The following is a 12,965-nucleotide window of genomic DNA, read 5'->3' on the forward strand; positions in this document are numbered from 1 at the left end:
AAAACAGTAAGCCCATAAGTAGAGAAGGTGGATAAGTGGCCGGGGTCTAGTTACTGTCTGTACACTTAAGAGTATGTGTATGACCAGATTACGATAAGTAGATCTCAGTGACAGCCCCGCTAGCATATATGTGCAAGTTAAACATCAGAGGTTTCTTGAGCATTATAATAAAACTAAAGGGAAAAAATTTGCATTTTCCCCAGCATTTGTAAAAGCAATGATTCATTTACACCCACTAATATGTTTACATTAAACACTTCATTTGTTATCAACACAGAGCTAGGGCCTTATGAAAGAAAAGTAAATTTGTGATTGTTTTCCATTAAGCACCCATCCTGTGATAAGTAGTGAACTTATAAAAAGACATGATGCCAACCTGAATCAACTTATTGGATCTCCATGTAAATCTATTAGCAATTTGTTCAACTTTGGTATCTCTTACAGTCTGAATAATCCAATTCTGACCTCACTGTAATATTAGACAACCGTTACTTCCTAAAAATACACATGGCCCATTAGGGAGGACTCAAAATTCCAACGTATCTATGGAACTTTCAAAACAACTATTAGCCAGTTTCCTTTTTCATCTACATTATTATTCTATTATTGATACAGATTATACGTATCTACCAAAATTTTGTATGAATGTGTTATTTTCACATACTCTTAGTCAATATGTGTTAAGGGCAGAACTGATTCGTACCAATTAAATTTATTCATTTAGACGAGTATTAAAAATTTTTCAAATCATAGGACACAAATATATACAGACATCGTGTTCATAATTGTGCCGTAGTTCTTAAGTGATCTTTTAAGTTAATTTTTAATACACCTCTTAAGCCTTTAATAAATGAATCCCTGATATTCTTGTGCTTGCTACTGTTAAGATTGCTCTGTGCATGTACGTATGTGTGATTTGCTTTCTAAATAAAAAGCATCATTTTTAGGGAAATTTAATTTCCAAAACAGAGATTTAGAAAAGTTATAATTGTACTGGGTAATAATTTTTATTGTCATATTGTCATAGAATTCTTTCTAAAGTAGAAAATCATTTTATGGATTCCTCTGCCATCCCCTCACCTAATCACTCTGCTGGGCAAATAGGACTGGAGGTTATAGTCTTTACATACTAAAAATGTGCTTAAAGATTATGTATTTTGAAATGCACCTACAGACTTGGGAATCAAAATAAGAGGCATAATAAGATTTGCCTGTTCCAGTCAGGTTCCTACTGGTCGTGTCTTTAAATACATCCCTGGCTTTTCATTCATTTCCTCCCATCATTCAGTTGATCACTGAGCAGCACCTGGACCAGGCACTCTGCAGGCTTATGAATACAGACATTCCCCAAGATACAGATTCTGCTCTCCATGAGCTGAGTTTAACAGGGGGTGCAGACCAGGAAGCCAAATGGCAAATTCAACAACTGCAGCATGGAAAGTCCTGGGGCTGAGATGTGCCCAGAGTATAGAGTGGAAGCTCAGGAGGCTCATTATACAAGCCCCGGCTTAGAGTGGACAGACCAATGAAGGGGGAACAGTGTTTGGAACAGAAGGAACAGCATGTGCAGAGGCACAGAAGCGTGGAAAAGTGGAAGCTGTCACAGTATGTTTAGAGCATAAGGAACAGGAGCCAGATTAAGAAAAGCCTTTTGTCATACCACAGACTTCAAACGTTGTCTCTGGGGCAGTGCACGTAGGGTTTTTTGTTTTGTTTTGTTTTTAAAGATTTTATTTATTTCTTTGATAGAGAGATAGAGTGTGAGCACAAGCAGGGGCAGTGGCAGGCAGAGGGAGAGGGAGAAGCAGGCTCCTCGCTGAGCAGAGTGCCGGAAGTGGTACTCAGTCCCAACCTGGGGATCCTGACCTCAGCCAAGGCAGACGCTTAACTGACTAAGCCACCCAGGTGCCCCACCCAGGGATTTTTAAAGCAAGTTGCTGACACAGTGAGAAATATTGTTAAGCCACAGTGTGGAAGACCAATTAAAGATGTTTGGTTTGTGGGGGGTTGTTTGATTTTGTTCATTGTTGTGTTCTGGTGTGGAGAAATATAGGAAAGACTAGGGAAGAGAAACCAAGTGGGGGGATATTGCTGAAGTTCAGGTGTGAAATGGAAAAGGAACAAAAGCAGTTCAGTAAAGATGAAAAAAAGAAAACATAAATACTAAGGATACATGTTATCCTGTTCCTTCTGGTTAAAAAACATGAGTTAGAGGGGCGCCTGGGTGGCACAGCAGTTAAGCGTCTGCCTTCAGCTCAGGGCGTGATCCCGGCGTTCTGGGATCGAGCCCCACATCAGGCTCCTCCACTGGAAGCCTGCTTCTTCCTCTCCCACTCCCCCTGCTTGTGTTCCCCCTCTTGCTGGCTGTCTCTATCGCTGTCAAATAAATAAATAAAATCTTTAAAAAAAAAAAAAAACATGAGTTAGAAAGAATATTTGTAATAGGAGTAAAACTCAAAATGCTGAGTACCATTTAAACCATTTACCCTTTTTAGTGCACAATTTATTTGCAGTGGGACTTGAACGAGGGTGTTCTGGTTCAAGGTCTGGTGTTCTGTGTTCTTTCCCTTAATGCTTCATCTATAGCAAATGGAAACAAAAATAAAATGATCTGTTACCTATATCATATATAAGTATATATGTATACATGCACATACACATGTACACACTTAGACACTTTGTGAATAAAGGAAAACGAGACATTGCTAAACACTGGAACATTTTCTACCAGAAATCCTTATGGAATGTGTTTTTAAATAACAAGAACATTTTCAAATTGTTGGCAGTTTTTAGCAGTTAGTGCATTTTTAAACTTTATTTTTATTTTTATTTTATTTTTTGAGAGAGAGAATGTGGAAGCAGGGATAGAGAGACAGAGAGAGAAGGAGAGAGAGAATCCCAAGCAGGCTCCACATCCAGCACAGAGCCTCACATGGGGCTCGATCTTAGGCCCCTGATCATGACCCAAGCCGAAATCAAGAGTCGGAAGCCCAACTGAGCCAGCCAGGTGCCCCAGAAGTTCATGCATTTTTAAAAAATATTTCAATCAATGTGTGTTTCCTCACCTTAAACAATGAGTGGCAATGTTTGCAAAATGTTTGTTATATGATCTCTCTAAATTAAAGTTGATCGTTCCCATAACACTTGTGACAAACATTTTTGGGCAAGAAAATAGTTTGCCTCGCAGGTCATTCCTAATTCAGTGTATTTTTAAAGCACTTATGTGCAGTCACCAGGGTTCACAAAAAAGAGCTGGCCATTGCATGGCTTCAGTTAAGCCAAGGGATTTCATTCACTGCATGCCCTTTTTTGTAAGTAAATTTTCTCAAAGTTGTGGTTTTCCTCTCACTTTCATTCATAAAGGTTGGTGTCTCTCTTTCCTGGAAAAACTCTATGAATTCAACTGCTAGAATTAAGCAGGATTTTTTTTTTAAGTCATACATTTATAGACTTTACAGCTAGCCAACCCTTCCTGTAGATATAACCACATTTTACCGGTGAGGAAACTGAGGCACAATGGGATTAAGTCCCTCGGTGCTGAATTCTGTAATCTGTGGGTCCGGTAAAACACTGAAGAACAGAAAGGAACGGAATTAACATTTATGGTAGAAATTGTTTTAATTTCACAAGTCGTCAGTGTTATATAGCTGCTGTCAATCACGCTGACATGGAGAACTCTTTCAATATAAAACATTTTTCTTGATAATTCATAGCAATCAATAATATTATTAGACCCCAACTCCAGCCACCCGCTGACCCCATACAGGACCTGAGGATGTTTCATGCTGAGTCTTGTTCCTTTACTGCTATGCAGTACTACACAGTGCATTAAAATCACCTAATCATGATAAAAAAAAATTAAATTTGAAGGGGGATAGTTAGAAACTATTTACATCATTAGTTACAACCCAAGAAGCATTATAGATGAGTAGAAAGACACAGGTTTGGAGGACGGAAGGGCTAAGTTTGATTCCCATCTGGCCACATATATCAATGTGGCTTTGGGCAAATCACTTGATTTCTCTTACCTTTTTTTGTTTTTTTTAACTCATCTGTAAAACGAGCATAATTTGGATTCTTAGAGGATTTAATGAGTTCAAGTATATACAGTGCCTGGAACAAAATACACATTTGATAAAAGGTAACTAGAAGTACTGAATACTGGGACTACCCTTAGGGAAACCAGTGTATGGCAAGTCAAGGAAGACAGATATTGCAGCGAGATGTTTTTGGAGTCATTGTCGGGTCTTGGTTCACAGCCCTCTGCTGTGGGGCCCATGGTGTCCTTAGAGATCCCCTTCAGTTCAGCGTGAGGCTGCTAAGAACCCGAACACTTCCTGCAGGGGAAAGCCAATGCACTAATCAAATGTCTCCTTGCCCAAGAGCCCACACAGAGTTTGTCTCCAGCAGGGGACTTTTGTTTGTTCCCCCTTTTCTTTTTCCTTTTCTTTCTTTCTTTTCTTTTTTTTTTTTTTTTTCCTTTTCCAACAGCTGCTTCCCTGTGTTTGGAGCCACGTCATGAGTTGGGGTTAGTCATTTTTCTTTTCCGAGATCTCAGATACTTGAAAAATACACAGATTTTTTTTTTCTGTAGTTTTAGATTTAAGTCCGAAAAAAAAAAAATTACGGCAATAAACGGGGCTGGGGGCGGGTAGGGGAGTGCTAATACATTAACCACTTGGGATTATTTCAAAGTAAAAGACCATTTACTGGATTCATCTGACCTCTGATTTGAGGATCAGTTTTTTTAAAACACCACCAACCACAGACTTGTAAAGTTTGCAAAAACTGCCGACAGACCCAAATATGTTAAAGGTTGTAATCTCTTGAAAGGAGTTGGTTGATTTTCCTGTTGCCCCTCCTATCAACTTTAACCTCCAACCTTCTCCGGCATGTATCACTACAAATAAAACTGCTGAGGTTTGACAAGAGGATATAAAGTCACTAGGCCATCGCACAGGGATGGCCACATGATTTTCTTCAGCCTGAAATGAATGCTCCGTAATTTGGGCTTTTCAATAGGAAGTCATAAACACTCACTCATATCACTTTAGTTTTAATAATTACTGTTTAAAAAAACCAGAAATACACATATTAAATGATGTTTGACAACTGGAATTTAGTGGTTTTGTTATTGGTTGTCTTTGACCATTAACGTGGATTTCTGTTCTTAATTTTAATGTATACGATTTCAAGCAAGCGGCATATGATATTGATATAAACATGACGTTTGTATACAACATTATAAATGAATTTTTAGTTCGTGATTAAGACAAACCAGATGACAAAAAGCAAACAATGTGTTTGCATTGCTCTACTAACTTAAAAATAATCCCCTGCCCTGGATTCACCTGCGGGGCCCTTCTTTTCAGGAATTTGGGACACTGGGCACATGAGGCACCACCTATATTCGCCAGGGTTTCTGAGGTCCAAATAATCTGGCTGTAGTCCTTGCACACGACAGAAATGCTGTCTTATGAAGCCTCTGGCACCATTCAGTCTGAACTCAGCTGGTGTTCTGTTCCTGGTGTCTGAGCGCAAAGAATGGGGGCACTAGTACATCAGTACCTGAACAGTGGTTCCTGTTGGGAGTTTCTGGGTTTTTTTCTTGTCAGGTAGACCTGTGCATTTTTGTTCGGTCCAGCTGAATAGCTTCCAACCAACGCTGAGTCTCGGTGGTTTATATCTCCCAAGTGTTCTTTCTTCAGCCTCGCGTTCTCTGACTTCTGTTCCTTTTCCGGGGCAACTGAGCAGAGGAAGGATAAGTGACGTGAAGGAGTTGGGAAGCTGGGGACAAGGGACAGGACACTGAATAGGTCCCAGCTGACCTCTTGGTCACCTCAGCAGAATCCTGCCTTGCAGCAGAGCCAGGGCGCCTTCTGCAGAAGCACTGTGTTGTCATAACGAAAGTGCATTCGTGTCAAAACTCCTGAGCCCCAGTCACCTAAGCCCGTCACCTCTTCCCGAGCAGAGCAGGATCCAGAGCCTAGAAAAGATCTGTGTGCTGATTTGGAGGGGGAGGTGGGGGGGGGGGGTTCTGGGTCCGGGGGAGCAGGAGATGGGGGTAAAAAATAAAAAACAGAAAGCTGTGTGGGTGTGACCTGACATCTTAGAATTCTTAGAAAACTAGATTTTCTCAAAGTCCTTAGGGTTAAAATTGTTGAGACCGTTAAGAACCTGGCTTATTCCTCCCATTGAAGAGTGCAACTTTATTGTATAAATCCAAGTGGCAATTATTAACAACAGCTGTGGTGATCCATTGCATTTATATAGCACTTCCACATTCATTCTTTCGTTTGAGCCTAACCATCCCTCTAGGAAACTGAAAGCATTTTAATGGATAGTAAAGCAAAGGCTCAGAAAGATAAAGTGACTTGTCCAAGATTAATTCATTAGTGTCAGAACTAGGATTGCTTTATTATGCAACAAAACTGTTGTTTTGCGTTTGCTGTGTGCCAGGATTCCAAGGGTGAATGCAAGTCCTTCCCTCAAAGAGCTCACAGTCTGTGGTGTGTGTAGATGAGCATGCTGGGAACATTAGGATCACTGAGGCAGTGGCTTGAACTCGGTCATGCAGGAGGAGGCAGATTCTGATCCAGCTGTCCTCATTCCAAGTAAGGACCGTTTTAAGAATGTTCGCTATTTAGCCAATTCACATTTCTCTTCCCTTTTTAATTTCCTGAACACCAGTTCCAAAACTTTAGAAGACTAATAGCTCTAGTATAGAAGAGGCCCAGCCTAATAACCCACCTGGTGAAGAGGGAGACCAAGACCTACCAGACTAATTAGGAAAAGCCGTAGAGAACAAAAGCTGGAGCTGTGGGCTACTTGAGTGGATAACTCAATGGTTGGGGAAAAAAAAACAACAAGAAAAAGCATTTGACTATTTGCTAACATAAAATGCCAGAAACCTCCATTTTTATTTCTTAGATATCTGTCCCATGACATTAAAATAAATAAACCTTGGGGTGTGTGGGTGGCACAGTCGGTTAAGCATCTGACTCTTGGTTTAGGCTCAGGTCGTGATCTCAGGGTTGTGAGATCGAGCCCCACCTTGGGCTCCGTGCTTAGTGAAGGCTCTCCCTCTGCCTCTCCCTCTCCCCCTCCTATTCATGCTCTTTCATGTGTTCTCACTCTCTCTCTTTCTAAAATAAATAAATAAATCTTATAAAAATAAAAATAAACCTCTAAAATTCACATAATTTTACTGGATAGGGGAAACCCATTCTGATTGATTCAGGTATTTTAAACTTTAGATCAATAGCCACAAAATGAATATTTTGATTACTTAACCAACTGTCCTTTGTATTTGCTTATACCAAGAACTTCATTCCTTTTATTTTATTGATAAAACGTATCTATAGCATTAATAGATTTAGAACAGGCAGACATGTGGTTGAGAAGAGATTCAGCTCGTCTCTTAATATCCTAAGAATGCTTGTGTATTCCTGAAAAGGATATTCTTTTAACACTGCCCAGGCCCACCTTGACAGACAGTTCTAAAGTGAGTATAACTACAAGCCCATCTCATGCTAGTTGCACACAGCAATTCCATGTCAGGAGAGAATGTGTGTGTGTACAAAATTGTGAGTGAAAAGAATGGTTTCTCCCCAAGAGTAACAATGAGATTTAAGATCCTAAGATGAAGCCCATAATAAGCAAAGTCATCCTATTCTAAGCTGAGAATGAAGAAATAAGAGAAAGACCTTCTTGCCTCAATCGTCTTTGGCTTGAATAACCTTTCAGGCACTGCTAAGTATTCCCCACCTAGAAGCAGGATAGAAACAGATTCAAGCAATGAAAGTGGAGGCTCAGAGTGAAAACGTTGAGGAAAAATAAAATTAGACAGCTTCTAGAGCTTTGACTCTATCTCAGTGTCTGGTTGTAGTGGTGCCTTAGAGAAGTGGGTATACACTGGAAAGCGCTGTTTGAGTGGCTTTTTGCCACAACATTTTGGCTTAAATGGGAACTGGAAGCTGATACTGTCCGGTGAATCACCGTTTACTTCATCTGGATTGGCTAACTGGGTGACCTTTACTGAAGAGGTTTCTGTTACCGGGCCTTCTCATGCATTGCTTCTGTTAAGGATAGAGGACCCCTGGATCTGCTAAAGATCCACACGGTTCCTGACCTGGGTTCCGAGGCTCAGTAGGTTTCTTACTTCACATCACTTAGCTGACTCGTGGAACAAAGACTCCTCCAAGCCGAGATGAAGAAGCAGAGATCTGATTATCTCTTTCTTTTCTCCTTGCTCTCACTCACCCTCTCCTCCCAACTACAAGCCTAGTCAGTGCGCAGCTGTGGTAGACTTCGTTTGTCCCCCATTCACTTTCCGTACCAAGATGTTATAGTCATTTACCTAAATTTAAGCCCATTTTGTCCCCTCATCCCTGTAAGACTTTTTTGTCTCTTTTAGAGAGGGTTCTCTTTTTAGCCAGGCTTAATTGGTCCAGGAAAGCTCCTCATGACTGATTTTCTGCTTGAATCAGCTTTCCTAAAGTCTCATAAAATCTTGAGAAGATGGAGAGAGGTGTTTGCCCTAGCAGTCTCCATCTTTCGTTGAAATTTCTGGAATTACTGGAGGGCCAAAGACTGTACAGAACCCCCTGAAGACACAGATCGCTTTCCCCCGAGACCCACCTTTCCTCTTACTTCCCCACCTTATTTGGGGTGGAGAGTGGGAGTAGTGAACAGGGAGGTCAGAGGATATTACTCTACAATAAGATTTACCTACATGTAGATGGCTTACGTTCTGTTACCCGTATTATATAGAGCACTAAACTTTTATTTATGCAGAATAACTGTCCTGATTACACTAAATGACATTACATATAACTTAATTCATCTGATGACCTGGAAGGTACCTGAAGTTTAGCATTCTAGAATTTTCTATATTGGAAGATGGAGTAGATGAGACAGGGCTCCATCTCCCTGTATCGACCCTCAGATGTTTAGCCTGTTGACTTTCTCCTCAACAGACTGACAAAGAACAGTATCTCTTTTGAAGTGATTATTGATTTGCTGAGTATTGGTGAGTAGAAAATAAATTGAAATTAAATGTCCTATAGCTAGAGCAGGTAGAAGGGGAACAAATGAAAACTTCCTCTCTCGTGGGCTGCTGAGAGGTGATAGCTCTTGAAATGCAGTCTGCTAAGTGATCCCAAGCTAATGCAAATTAACAGTTGTTTTCTTTCAGAACTGTATGACTGAATAAACATTTACCATTTGTTTCATTTCTACTCATCTCTTAGAACAGTTGCTACAGGTCTTAATAGTAAGACTTGAAACATATAATGTATTAGCCTTGGCACATCAAAATATTGTTCATCTTCCAAACTTGAGATATTCCAGTTTGGCTTCTCACTGAGTTTATAATGTTCTGAGGGTATGTATCTAAAAATGCATCTTACTAATCTCCTGGAATTGATTAAAAAAAAAAAAAAAAGAGTCCCTGTAACTTGTCACTCTTCCCAGCTTAAACATGGTCTGTCAGTTGTGAGATTGACGGGCATTGTGGTACATTTCAATCTTAGGAGGGGCCTGAATAAGAAATTTGAACCACTCAGTAGCATTTTGGAAGAGAGACCTATGATATTTGTGCAAAATAATAATGAGGTTAAAAATGGAATCCCAGGCTTAGCTGAGAGAGCGGTGCTTCCTGCTTTTTTTGTACGAGCCTTTCTCACCATTCAGTGCGATCACCTTTTCTCAGAGCACCACTGTGGCGGGTAAAGAATTTCAGCAATTGAACAACAGTATCAAATACATTCATTTTAGGAACTCTCCTTAAAAGTTTATTCCAATCGTTAACATTCCTGGAGCTGGTGGTGTCTGCCAAGCGCCCAGCGCTTAGTTCACATGCAGCAAATTTAGCATGACAAAGTTGCTCCTGTTTTTTGCAAATGGGAAACCTGGAGCCCCAAATGGAGCCTCACGCAGTAAAACTGCAGAATGGAGATGAGATCCGAGAGATACAGTAGAAGGGATTATCTGGGATCATGTAGATGGCTTGCAGTTGCCTTTGTATGGCTACGGGGTTAGATCATTCTTGGCAAGTTTGGTGAATTAGTATCCTATTCCTGAGTCCCATTTCAATACCTAGTTTGGAACTCTTCCACTCCTTGAAAACTTCCATTGAAATTTTTATCAATGGTATTTGCATAGACAAAATGGAATCAAACTATTGACATGTAAGTTTTTTTTTATTTTTTTAAAAAAAGCAAATTTATGTGAATGGTTTGTCAGTAGAGATAATTTAGCCAAAGGCACCTGTCTTCTCTAAGGACTCTGCCTGAAAAGACTTTTAGGGGGAGCTTGGTGAATTTTTTTGTCCTTAAAATAAAGCTGTTTTTGAGGTATGAGAGAAGCTTAGTTTTTGAAATGGCACAATGAATAACAAAGGCCCCTTTTTACCCCCCCAAAAAAAGGACTAAAAAGGACATTTGTTCAACTCTTGAGGAAGAATTGTGCTGTTAACATAAAAGTCTAGATATAAGAAAAGGGAGAATTGTAGGAAGAGGAGGAGCAGGTAATACTAGGCGATGCAGGACCCTGGAAGCAACTCGTTTTACAGAGATGACTACAATCAAGCTCCGATTCAAAACTCAAGAAAGTGTATTTATAGTGAAAGAAAGAGCTGGAGGATAAACCTCAGCAGAACATCATCACTGAGAACAGACACGCAGGGGTATGCACGTGGGGCTCTCCCCGCCCCCTCTTCCTCTCCCTCAGTGGCCCTGTATGTATATTCCGGCAGACAAGTGGCCAATAAGCAGCTTCGTAATGGTGGTCAGGTGATTGGTATTTCTGGATTTTTAGAACAGACAGGGTTTATCGTTGATGTGAAGACGGGAAGCCCCCTGTTCCACCTCCCCCATCATGTGGTGGATGTGTGCTGAGTATGGCCAGAAGTATATATGTGTTAATGTGTCTTGAGCCCTGACCTAAACTGTAGATGAGGAGGCTCTTTAAATATTAAAATGCAAAACAAACAGAATTGCTTACGCAGTAGGAAAATGCGCAGCATTCTAAAGGCAGGTCTCATCTTTTTGTGGGGGCAGCTATTGCAAAGGTATACATTTCTGTCCAAAAGTAACTTTTTTGAGAACTCCCTTTAACGAAAATACTAAATCGCTCCTCTCTCTCTCTCTCTTTTAAAAAAATTAAAGTTACAGGGCGCCTGGGTGGCGCAGTTGTTACACGTCTGCCTTTGGCTCAGGGCGTGATCCCGGCGTTATGGGATCGAGCCCCACATCAGGCTCCTCTGCTGGGAGCCTGCTTCTGCCTCTCCCACTCCCCCTGCTTGTGTTCCCTCTCTCGCTGGCTGTCTCTCTCTGTCAAACAAATAAATAAAATCTTTAAAAAAAAAAAGAAATTCAAGTTACAGAGTTTATGACTTTGGAGTTATCAAATCTTTGGAGTTTTTTCCCTCCTACATGTCAAAGTTTAAGTGCTATGTGTTGTGTATATACTCATGATATTTGAAAAAGCCGTAAAGAAAAGCAATTATATCATTGTTTTCAAAGAACCCTAGAAGCAAGGATAAAGGCTTTCAGAAAGGAGGGGGCAGTATTAACAATTATAGCACCTGAAGTCAGATGCAAAATTCTGTCCTAATTACTGGTGATGATTAATTGAGTATAAAGTTACAAGCCTTGAAAGAATTTCAGAATAATTTTTCTTTGATTTTTTTTTTACCAAAAAAAAAAAAAAAACACCCCATCATTTTCTATTTTAGCAGTTTCCACAACTTAAACATTAAATTCTTATTGTTTGATTTCTGTTATATTAGTAGTGTGTGTTTTGCAATTCTAATCTTCACATTTTTCTTTCTTTATCACTGAAGTAGGCCTTTTGAAGCTGGGAAATTTTTCATAGCAATATTGACAGTGTTCACATTTGCATGATGACAGCCAAGGAATGGAGCAGTAATTTTTGAAATTGCAGAAGTATTTAGAACACTGATAAAAGCTGAAATATATTTTTGATGGATTGAAGTTAAGCATACATGATTTTTCCTGCTGTCAAAAGGCTCTGAATTTCGTGAATATTTGCCTGCTGCGAGAATGCAAGATTAACATCACAACCATCACCCGGGCACCCAAACCCTGCAATTTAATAGCTTTTTAGGTTCTTTCCTTTTTCTAAACAGCAATTAATCTCATTTTAGTACAATTTTCTCGTTTCTGAAGTCGCTCATTGAATCGCTGTTTTGTTCATATTTGGCTTCAGCTCCTCTGCATAGTCATTAAAGTCCCAATTAATGTCACCTTTAGCTGAAGAGTACTCATTTTTATTGAGAAAATGACAGTTGCTGCCATGAGTAGTGCAGTGTAATATACATTAATTGCCCTGTAACACTGGTAATTACGAGTTTTTCAAGCCTCTCAGTAAACTGTCATGCCTAGACAAGACTGTGCTAAAATAGATTACTCATTAGGGAGACCTGTCCTATTTTCTGGTGGGTTCTTAGTGTTGGTTTAAAAAAAAAAAAAAAAAAATCTTGAGCTTGAACAAATAGTTGCCAAGAGCAATTTCCTACAACAATATCCTTGTGTTGGGTTTTTCAGCCATCACTTAGGATTGCGGTCAGCAAACAGACAGAGTGCAGTGGACACTACAGATGTTGAGTCTTGAGCATTTATTTATGTGGATCATAAGAGCAGACTTAACGGTGTTTCATTCAGGCTTGAATACAGCATATAATGAAGAGTCCTCCTAGAGGGTGTTGTGTTAAAACAGGTTCATTCCCCAGTGTTCAGAGAATACGTGAGAGAGCCAGGATCCACACTTGCTGAGTCTTAATCACCTCTGTACTGAGTCCAGCAAGGAGCAACATTGATGCCTTTATTAAACAAATCCATATGAATACTGGAGTAGATAAATAACTTTGACACGGAACACGGTGAGCTTTATATATATGGTTTTAAGGTGCAGTTTAAAAAAAAATGGGAATCGTTAGTTGG

At 39.9% G+C, this 12,965-nt stretch overlaps 1 protein-coding gene across 2 annotated transcripts in view; it reads left to right on the forward strand.

Annotated features, from left to right (window-relative positions):
* CDIN1 (CDAN1 interacting nuclease 1) overlaps window positions 1-12,965 on the forward strand; it is a 206,722-nt gene that overhangs the window by 143,842 nt on the left and 49,915 nt on the right. The gene's annotated exons all lie outside the window — the stretch shown is intronic.

The sequence above is a fragment of the Ursus americanus genome, chromosome 36 (assembly GCF_024610735.1).
Source record: "Ursus americanus isolate L20-20 chromosome 36, mUrsAme1.1.p, whole genome shotgun sequence".
NCBI classification, from domain to species: domain Eukaryota; kingdom Metazoa; phylum Chordata; class Mammalia; order Carnivora; family Ursidae; genus Ursus; species Ursus americanus.